Raw genomic sequence first — 11,535 nt, forward strand, 5'->3', positions numbered from 1 at the left:
AGCGGTCGACGATCCCCGATCCCCGAAGCGAGCGTTCCCTCGACCAAAGGTCGGGATGCCCCGAGGGTCGACCGTAGAGAACCAGACTCCCTCGACCCCGGGAAGCGTCGCAGGTCGGTAGAGCGTGCCCAGACCCGCCGACCTGACGGACGATCCCCCGACTAAGGTCGGGATGCCCCGAGGGTCGACCGTAGAGAACCAGACTCCCTCGACCTCGGGAAGAAGCCGTGAGGGGTGGAAAGGGTGGCTCCACCCGGAGCGCCACAAAGTGGACCCCCGGGAGCGGTCGACGATCCCCGATCCCCGAAGCGAGCGATCCCCCGACTAAGGTCGGGACGCCCCGAGGTCCGACCATAGGGTCTCAAGCTCCCTTGACCTCGCAGAGAGCTACAAATCAATAAAGCCTCCCCAAATCCTCTCAACCTCGGCGGGCGTCGTTGGGTCCGTGAGAAGCCCGAGCCCCCTTAAAGTCAAGAATGACTCCGGAGGTCGACGAGGAAGGGAGGCAACCTACTCCACCATGCGAAGCATAACTCTGAGAATGCAAGAGGTACATCTAACTAGACGCCCTCCTTGTCAAATTTTATCTACATACTGCTGAGCGGAATCTCATCCAACGTGGAGTCTTATCTGCCCCAAAGCCGGGCTTCTCCAATAGGTCGGCTTAAGACCGACCTCCTAACTACATTATGCGTGCTCCGTCCGTCAACCTCCACAATTTGTACAAAGTCTTCATAAATTAGGGCCCAACTCGGCTCCCCTACGTAAACTCCGATGTTTAGCTGAGAAAGTGGTCCCGGCCACGAGTGTACCAGCCAAACACAGATACCAAGGCAATCTTTGAAAATCCCAGCCTTGCTTACCGAAATCTCGGCAGTCCGAGAACGATAACATGAAAACCTCGGCAATAACTTGTTTATTAGCCCGCGCTCCCTACGAGGGGTTCGGAGTTGAGTTCGAAACCCGACTAAACTCCCGAATAGCAGCACGCACAGACCTAGTCCGGTCTTACTTGAAGGGCTAAGGCCCGACCTCAATGCCTTGGGACTTCTCCGAAGGCCGAACGCGACGACTTTCGCGATTCAAAGATCCGAGTTATGGGACTTAGAGAAATTTGCTAGAAACCAAGCTCGGGCTCCCTTTGGTCGGAATGACTGAAATCCGAGAAGGCCAAGACATAACTCGGAAAAGGGCAACTTCGTTAAGCAGCCCGAAAATTAAAATACATTAGAGGTCGTCAAGGCGGTTAGCTAAGGCTCTAGCCACATTCACGACAAAAGGGAAAGACGAGCACAGAATGCAAAAAAGTATTTTCATTGACAAAGGGCCGGAAGGCCAATTACAAAATTGGAGTCGACCACTCAAGGCCGACCTCGGATACAATGAAAAGAAAAAAAATACGCTAAGTCCTAAGCGGCGGGAGCAACGTCCGGGGGGTCGTCTGGCACATTGATGACCTCGGGATTTCAGCCGGTACAGGCTCGGGGTCGGGGGCAGGGGCCTCGGGTACCGCCCCGGGACGGCGTCCGTCTCGGCCGCCGAGCCGCCTCCGGACGCCATCCGCCTCGACCCCGTCGTCGAAGGCTCGGCGGGGTCTTGTTCGTATATTCCCGCCTCGGATGTCAAAATGGCAGGAAGGCCTTCCGCGTCGGACCCCCAGCCCAGGTCCTCCCTCGGACGGACCGTCGAAAGGTCGTACTGGGGCAGTACCGGCGCATCTGCAGCCGGAAGTTCTCGAAGCCCCGGAGGAACCCGTCCACCGTCTCCTCCTCCAACATGTCGCGGAACTCTTGCGACTCCTTGAAGAGTTCCACGGCATGTTCAGCTCGCTCGAGTGCCCTCCTCTCTCGGGCCTCAAGCTGCTCGATTCGGAGGCGGGAAACCCCGTCCTCATATTTGAGGGCCGCGACCTCGGCCTGGACCTCCCCAAGCGCGCCTCGTACCGCGCATGGCCGACCTGGTCAGGGCGTGAGCAGCCCTTTCCTCCTCAGCGCCCCCGCCATAGCAAGGCGCTCGGCCTCGGTGGCCCTCGCCGAGCCTCGGCCTCGGCCAACGCCGCCTCCAGCTCGGCGACTCTCTCTTGGCCGGCTCCAACTGCGGCCGAGCCGCCAGGCCTCCTCTTGACACCCTTGGGCGATAAACACCAAGGCGTCGAGCTCGTGAATATGCTGAAAAGAAGAAACGAGATATCGTAAGTTGAAAAGCACGCAAGTTCGCTAAACTCAAGGAAATTAAGAAGAAGCTTACCCGGGCAGTGTTGCAGTAAGCACTGCCAACGACCTCCTCCAGCGAATGTTCCGGAACTCGGCCCGGTCCGCTGGAAGCATCGCACGCCGAACACGGAGCGTGCGACCTCGGCATCTGAAAGCCGAGCTCCCCTCGGGAATAGGGGAGTCCGGCTCGACTGACTTCTCCCGGAGCCCGGGAAGGGCCGGCATGCCCGAGCCCGAGGTCCCGGAGCCGCTCGCTTCGGGGCCTCGAGTGGCTCGGGCCCTGGGCGCTGCAGCCGGATCGAGACGGCCCCCCGCTGGGCAAAGGGGCGGGACAAGGAGGGGCCGATGGACCCGCCTCGATGACGACCCGCGCCCGCCTCGGGTCAGCTGTGGAGGCCCCCGCCTCGGGGCCACTCGTCCCGGCCGACGTCGAAGCGCCGTCCACCTCGCCCTCTTCCGAGGCTGGGGCATGGCCCCCCGGCCTCGGCCTCTCGCCTTCTCAGGCGAGAAAAAAACGATGTGTTGCTGGTCGGCATATGGGGAATATCTGAAATCAAAAATTTCGTTAAGTGTCAGACCATGGCAGTAAAAGCAAAGACAAGGAAAGAAAATAACGTAACCACCCTTACCCTCGGGGCGCGCCGAGCTCAGACCCACGCTGCAGGGCGTCCTCCCGCAGGAGCTCGGTCAGGTCGTTGCCCCTCCCGAGGGCTCGCAAAGAGTCCAGGGTCCTCAGCTCCCTCCTGAGGGCTCGGAGAGCTTGTTGAGGGCCTTCAACCGAGGGTCCCCCACGTCGGGTCAAACCCCCAAGGCGCCTCGGACGCCAGGAAGAAAAATTTCCCCTTCCACTCATGAATCGAGGAAGGGGCGCCCTGAAGAGTGACATACCGCCCCGAAAGGCGAAGTATAGCCACCCTGCGTCCGCCGGTTCTTCTTTAACAGAAAACACCGGCGGAAAAGACCTACGAGATCGGGATCCCGTGCCCGAGGCACAGGGACAAGAACCCGATTATGGTCCTCCACGAGTTCGGAGCCAACTGCGCCGGGACGAGCTGGTACTCGGCCAGCAGGTTGCTCACGAACTCGTGCGGGAAAACGCAGGCCAGCCCAGAGCGTCTCGCGGTAGACCGCGATCCGACCTGGGGGCGGCTGCGTCACCCTGTCCTCCCCGCAGTTTCAAGCGAAACCCGGGCTGGAAGAAAACGGGAGCGGATAACTCCAACTCCTCCCGACAGGCTCGACCCACTTCCTCAGGACCCAAACCCATTCACAGAAAAATAAAAGGGAATGAAGCTAGGGGAGAAGAAAGAAGGAAACCCTAGAAAACAGGGTGAAAACCTACTGGACATCGCCGGAAATCGCTCCGGGCACCAACGGCAAGGTTCGGTTGAGGAAGGAAGTAAGGAGAAAGACAACAAAAATAAAGCAGCCAAAAAAAACCTTTAGGGCAACCTCGAGGGGTTTATATAGACCCCCCTGACGGCCCAGATCAACAGGGTCGGTTCCCATCCCCCGATCGGGTTGCGCCACGTGTCGACCTCGGAGCCGAGGCACCGTATTCACTCCGGATTAATAAATCGGGTACGAAATCGAAGCGTTGTCCCATCGGATCTCGGGGCCTCATCATGGGTCCGCAAATCAAATCGTCTTGAGGAACGAGCGGACGCCGCCCCGCTCCCCTCATTTAATAAGATCTGGACACGTGGAGCCCCGATGTGGCCTCCACCTCCCAGATTATGATCCAGTAACACGAAAGTCGGAAGCGTCCGACCTTAGTCATGCCGCGTGTCCATTTTAAACGTAACGGCACACTCATTAATGAAGGGAGCCTCGATTACGGGATCGGGCGCCGCCTCGACGAGCTCGAGGACCCCCATCATAATCGCCGCACAAAGCGACCTGGCGATTCAAGAGACGCCACCCCCGCTTCAAGAAGCGTAATGATACGAGCTTCATCATAAGCTCGCTGAATAAAGCAGCCTCGAGACGCCAAAGGGCGCAGGTTTCACCATGAAAACTCCGAGAAGCGCAAGGGGCGGACGAGACTCGCCCCCCAACTTTAGCAATAGACTTTACTTCCCACGTCCGAGCCCACAAGCCGCTCGAACTCGGAAGTCGGGGGTAGTGTTGGGGGAATAAGATTTTTTCCCAAATGACACAAATGCCCCTAAGAAGCCGCACAACCTCCGCCCTGGACGGCCGAAGTCGGCGTCCGACCTCGGAACGCCCGACCTCAAGACCTCCGATCTAAAAAAACCCCGATGTTCGAGGTCTACTCTTGTCACCACCTACTACGGCCGTGCACCTCTGAGGTCCGGCCGAGGACCATACCCTGACGCCCCTCTGGCATTTATTGCGCATGGCCGCTGTAACCCTCCGGCTCACTCACAATTAATGCGGATCTCCGGCTTACTCCACAATAAATGCGGATCTCCGGCTTACTCCACAATAAATGCGGATCTCCGGCTTACTCCACAATAAATGCGGATCTCCGGCTTACTCCACAATAAATGCGGATCTCCGGCTTACTCCACAATTAATGCGCATGGCTCCTGTCATCTACGGACTCTCAGCTCTCCACGGCAAATTAGCCCAGCAGAGTCTAGTCGACTATGATAAGTCTCTGATCTCGGCCATACCTCCGACACCAATGCAATAATTCGCCTGGTAGCGTGCTAGTTCGGGTTGTACGACGCCCTCACCGCCGACATCAGTGCAATAATTCGCCTGACCGTGCGCCGACCTGAACAACATGCCGAGCCGTACTACGGCTTCGCCCTGTTACATCGCAGGTAAACCGACCCCCGCCTATAAAAGGGAGCCTTCGCCTCTCAGGAGGGGGTTGAAGATTGATGCACTCTACAGATATTTATCTCCTTTTACACTATTGCCCCCTCCCTGACTTGAGCGTCGGAGGGCCGGCGCCGGAAAACCCGGCCACCGGTTCGTGTGCAGGCACCCAGACGGAGGACGCCGCCAGCTGACGGATCGCCGCCCGCCGCGAGGACCTGCCTCCTTCTCTCCGCCGCCCCAGACGGAGGACGCCGCCCCGACCGGTCGCCGCCCCGCAGTGGTGACTCCCCGCTCCCTCTCCTTGACCGAAGATTGCCCCCGGGTCCAATTTCCAGCAACACAACCTATAAAAAAATAAAAAAAAAAATTAGCAATAAGTATAAAATTTAAATAAATAAATAGAAAATATATCTCCACAAACAATATATAATAACATTCATTGATAAAATTTTTCTCCTAACAAAGGGTGGGCACTGTAAACCTTCCTATGGAGTACATAGATTGTCTCCTGGCCACTGTAAACCTTCCTATGTCACGCCCCGGATCCGGATCCGTGACACGGCCGTGCTATTGCCGACTACCGCCCACAATAGCACGCAGCCTCATACCTGGGAAATAGGGTAGTCAAACCAACCAAATCTTTTCATGTGTATTCATCTAGTACAACATGCTGGTCAGTACCCAAATACAGAGCTTCTACGTAGTTTATATACACAAAAGTATATACTTGCTTTACCCCAAAAGAGAAGCACTAATACCAAATTACGTGTCTCTGGCAGCTATCAGTGGTGAGGATCTGAAAGAAAAAAGTAAATAAACGGATATATACTTTTGTTGTAAGATCTCTATTTATCCAAAAAAATCTTACATTCTTCACTAATCATGCATACAATTCAAATTGTATAAAAAATACTGGTTCATCTTATAAAACGTATTACAAGATCTACGATAGGATTAAGACAGATTACTTACATCAATTCGCTTTCCAAATTGCTCAAGTCCAGGTGACAAATCCTTAATCACCTAAACAACATAATAGGGATTACATTATTCCCTATTTATTTATTATAAAATCTCTTAGTTCATCATATTATGAATTTACTTGCTTGGATCCCATCCAAGGATTTAGCCCAAGTCCAATTTACCCAATTTGGAACCTTTGGGCTCGATTTAAAACCAGATGGGGTTCATATAGGTCAATTAGGCTTAACGGGTTTCGGACCCGAACCCAGATCTAACCCGATAGGATCTTTTCTTTTTCTTTTCTTTCTTTTTATTTTTTTTTCTTTTCTTTTCTTTTTCTTTTTCTTTTTCTTTCTTTTTCTTCACTGTTTCTTTTCTTCTCCTTCCCGAAGCTTCCTCCCCTCCTCCTCTCTTTCCTTCCTTCTCTCCCGATCTCCCCCTTCCTCTCTTCTCCGACGATGGCAGGACGGCGAGCGGAGGGGAGGATGGCGAGCGGAGGGAGACGGCCCACGACCGGCGGCGTCCGCGGCCAAGCCCGCGGCATCCCCGGCCGAGCCCGCGGCCGAGCTCTTGGCTTCCCCGGCCGAGCCCGCGGCCGAGCTCTCGGCTTCCCCGGCCGAGCCCGCACCGGCGACGCTCACGGCCGTACACGGCAAGTCCCCTCCTCCTCTCCTTTCTCTCTCTCTCCTTGGTTCCGATCGGAAGCCCTAGCCATTTCGGCCGGTCCTCCGGTCTTCTTCTTCTCCTCCGGCCAGATCTACGGCCTCTTCCTCCTCTCTCTTTCTTTCTTTCTTTCTTTTCTTTGGTCCTTCCCTCCGGCACCACCCCCTATTCTCTCTCTCTCTCACTCCCAAACCCTCTCTCTTCCTCTCTCCATTCTTCCCCTGTGAAGGAAGAAGGGGGTTTTGGGAGGGCCGAGCCACAGTCGGCAGTGCCACGGCCGAGCTCGCGGCGTCCACAGCCGCGCCTGCGGCCGATGCCCGCGGCCACACACGGGTGAGTCCCCTCTTCCCTCTCTCCTTTTTCTTCTTTCTTTCATTTTCTTTTCTTTCCTCCCTTCTTCTTCTTCACTGAGACCCCCTATCCCACTGAAGAAGAAGAAGGGGAATGGACTCCGGCCGACTGCAGCCCCCTACCGAGAGCCGGCAGTGACTGCAACTGAGGTCCATGGAGTCCCTCCTCTATTTTTATTTTGGTAACAGGAGCTTACCATTTCCGGGGATGACCTGCGGTGCCTCCTCTCCAACACCTCTGCCGACTTAGGGGTTCCTCCTTCCTCTTGGAGCTTCCGGGCTCTCTCTCTTTCTCTCGTTCGGTGTTTAGGGGGTCTGTCATTTTGGGGTTGCCGGCATAGGCTTAAAGGACTGTTTAAGGATGAGACCCCCTCTGAGAGGTCCCTTCCCTCTCCATTCCTCCATACCTCGGGACTGGCCGCCGCCCCCCTTGTCTCCGGCGCGCCGGCAGCGGCTGTCAGCAGGGGTGAGGGTCACCCCTCCCTGTCGGTCTTATCCCTTCGTTTTATTATTTTTTATTTCAATCCTTATACAGCACTGCCCACAGTGGAATTTGGGCCCAACCCTTAACTGGGCCCATTTCTTTATTGGGCCTAGTAGGTTCTGGGCCCGGACATTACAGTTTGGTCCTATCATTCCAAACCCATTTGGTTTGAAATTCTACATAAATCAAAAACTCAGTGCATGTTCATACATTGTATCTGCTTCAAACCATTATGCTAATTCTATTTTATGAGTTACAAGCAGTGCAATTACATCTTCCATTTGTTGGTTATCATTGTAAATAATGGCCTGTTGATTTGGCAGATGATAAGGTAATCGCTCAATTGGAGGATGTTGTCCATAAATTTCAAACCCCAAAGGTTCTTCAACAAGCTTCTAGTGGGGATATATCTACAATCAAGATACTGCTTAATATCAACAATCACTTGATAGTGGTTGCCTATTTGTTATTTGGAGGGACACTGTTATCCTCAAAAGTAACAATCAGGACCTTTGTAGACATATTTGTAAAGGTAACGGGAGAACAATGATTAAATTCCAAGGATTCTTCATAATTATTTTTTTGGAAAAACATATTGGCCAGCTAGGGTCCATATCATGCAAGATAAGCATTATGAAGACAAATCTTTTTTTCAAACCAAACCAATCCAAAGTTAGCAAGACTCTGGTTTTTATGGATTTTTTTTAAAACTAATTGTATGTTAGGAAAAGTGCGTGGTGAGAACCTGAATTTTTTTTTTTTTTTTTGGTAATGGAAAACATTGATTAAACAACGATTCTTCATTGTTTTGGAAAAAAATATTGGCCAGCTAGAGTCCATATCATGAAAAATGACCTATTATGAAGAGAAATATTTTTTCAAACCAATGATAGAAACTAATAGATAAGCAAGACTTTATGCCAGACTAAATGCGAAAAAACATGGATTAAATAGCAAGAACTTTTGAACAAACATCAATCATCGCAAACAAATCAACCAAACACTTCAATAAAACACCGACAAGAATAATAATACCCATGCAATAATGCGAAGAATTCTAACTATTCAAAAGCACATACAAAAGTTTTAACTCAGGATAGGATAAGAAAGAAGAATAGAAACAACAAAAATTCTTTATTCTTTTGGGGAAAAACATGTCAGCTAGCTGGTGTTTTTTCTATTTTTTCTGAACTTTGAAGAGGACTTAAACTTTTTCTCTCCTTTCCATTTAATAGGTTTAGAGATGTGATATGCTCAGATCTTAGAAGAGAGGTGGCAATCAGACCCGGTCAGATCGAATGCCAGATTAGGTTAAACAACAAGAACTCTTAAACAAACATTGATTAAACCAATATCCAACATCTTCCACTCACGCATTAGTAGGTATGAGGTTATCGTGCGTCTCTCTCATTAACCCTATTATTGATTCTATTCATACAACTGATGGCCGTACAACTGTCTAGCACAATTGTAAGTTGCGAAACCCTTCACCAAATCTTAAAAAAAAAGAGCTAGTATAGGAATTTATCTAAAAATAAATGCTTATTATGTCTCTAACCCATTTGATAGTGTTTGGACTAAGCATCTCTAATCTCTCTAAGGGCTATTCTTAAAACCACTATGTAATACACCCACAATTATGTTGCTATACTTAACAACAACAATCTATTGACGATGAGTATGAAATATGATGTGTTATCAAATGATGTTCTCTCCCCCTCATGTCACTTTGCAAGAAAAACATAAATTTGTTATCAAATGATGTTCTCTTCGCCCTCATGTCACCCACATTATGTTGCTATACTTTATATATATATATATATATATATATATATAGTAGGGGTGTTGTGGGCTTGCGCGCCGCTTTGGCAATCTGTGTTGGCTTTCTTAAGATATTCCTCTCTCTCTTGAATCCCATCCCAGCAAAGACGGCAAAGAAATCGATCTCGAGGAGAAGCATCCGGATCTAGGAGGCGGCGCCTCCAAAACCCCACCGAAAAACAAAGATTCCACCGACAATAAAGCTAATCACCCTAATTCTGAGGCCTCCTAAGATTTCACTAAAAATCACCAAATCAAATGGAGAATGGCAAAGATTCTAAGGGGAAGCTCACTAGAGATGATCAAATCAACAGCGATGAGCAGTGCAACCAAAAATTCATTTGCCCACCTTCCCCTTACTGGCATTCGTACCGTCATCGAGTCTCATGACCCTTTGGCCTGTGGCGCCGAGTGAGTTCCACGCCTCGTCTCAAAGCGATCGTGTGGCTAAAAGAGAAGCCCGACGAGGATATCTTGATCGATGACTAAGATCGTCAGATTGCTTGACATCTATTGCACCCTCATCTATCTCTTTTGTCTCTCCATCAAATTCGGCTTCCTCTTATTATCGCCTTTGCCTTACAATTAGTCAGCCGATTCGATCAGTTGACCCAGCAACCAACAGTTCCAAAAGATTGTAATTTCTTTAAATAATTTTTAGTATTTTTAAATTCTATCAATATTAAAAAAATATTTTACCATTTGATACGCAATAGCGGGAAATGCAAGCGCTATCCGTGGGACATTGAGAGAATTAAAAAGTAATTTTCTTAAAAGGACAAAATACGATAAGAAAACAACGCACAAGCTACAGTAATCCCCACAATGCCCACATCCCTTGTCGAAATGTCCTAGCAAAGTCTCTAGCATTCAATCTATTCCTAAAATACCAACCACCGTACAATACAATCCCCACTTCCCCAAACTCCTTCAGTGGCAGATTATTGCACCGGGCGCACTCTCCAAGCTGTCGGCGATGGCGGATCGGGTGCACCGCCTTTCGCTCTCCAATCCAGCGCTTCGCCACGTAGCCCGAATATTCGATCGTTAAGTCGTTCATCCGGCGGAGCACATGCGAGAGCGATTTCTTTCCGACTCACTACTGCGACTTCGGGTGTCCCTCCTCCCCCGCCGGACCGCCTCGCCTTCCTCCTCCCCGCCGACGCCTCGCCTTCCTCCTCCCCCGCCGACGCCTCGCCGCCTCCTTCCGCGCCTGCGGCTCTTGGTGCGGCCTCCTCCGGGAGGCCGGCGACGTATGGGATGAGCTCCTCCCCGGTGCGCTCGACGGCTGTCCCCTCCGGCGTTCGGGGAGATCCGGAGGAGGACGGTGACGGCGGCGAGAAAGAAGCCGGTGGAGAGGAGGAGGGGCCAGAAGAAGCTGACGACGGTGGTGAAGCTGGGCCCCACGCTGAGGAGTAAGAAGATGGCAGCGGCGAGGGCGGCGGCGCCGAGGAGGTGGAACCGGAACTCCACCGCCAGCCCCAAGAGCCTCTCCTGGATCGCCATCGAGCGAGCGAGCTCGAGATTTCTCTTTCTGGTTTCTAGGGTTTGATGGAAGAGAGAGGAAGAGGGCCGGGAATGGTTTTTTATCTGATGTGGAGAAAGTGGGAAGAAAGGAAGGGGGAATTAAATTGATTGATTGATACTTTGATAGGGAAAGGTTATCTCCGCTCCCAGAGATTCTTCCTTCCGCCGAACGTTTGTGGGTCTCACTCACGGAAGGGAAAGGGTAAAAAGGTCGGTCTTCCAAAAATGCCCCTTGTTCTTCTGGATATCTCTCTGGCATTATAACGGCATGTTATTATATTATTAAAAAATATAACATCTTGAAAGCCATAAAATCTAGCGGGACCCTAAATGGAAGGGTTTTAGAATCTAACATGGTATCAGGAGCCTTCCTACTATATAGATAAAAACTTATTGTTCATCTTGCTAACATAGACTTTATTTAGTAAATAATAATTCCATTGTAGTTTAAAATGATGGCTAGCTGTAACGGCTCTTAGAGTATCAGAGAAGATCTATGTCAAACAACATATATTACTAAAATAATATCCTTTGGTAAACCAATAAAAGAAATATATTTAAATTTTAATTTTAACTAATTAGAAAAGATAATTTTAACTAAATAAGCAATACTGTATTTTAACTAAATAAGCAATACTGTATTTTCATTATCAGACACTTTTCTTATCTCTAGCAATTAATTTTTTTTCTTAGAAGGATTTATCACTAAGAAATCGATTTG

General features: G+C 50.5%; 1 pseudogene; it reads right to left on the reverse strand.

Moving 5' to 3' along the window:
- Positions 1-10,032: 10,032 nt before the first annotated feature.
- On the reverse strand, positions 10,033-11,054 carry LOC103697230 (annotated as a pseudogene).
- Between the last annotated feature and the right edge of the window lie 481 nt (positions 11,055-11,535).

This window comes from Phoenix dactylifera, unplaced genomic scaffold (assembly GCF_009389715.1).
Source record: "Phoenix dactylifera cultivar Barhee BC4 unplaced genomic scaffold, palm_55x_up_171113_PBpolish2nd_filt_p 000472F, whole genome shotgun sequence".
NCBI classification, from domain to species: Eukaryota; Viridiplantae; Streptophyta; class Magnoliopsida; order Arecales; family Arecaceae; genus Phoenix; species Phoenix dactylifera.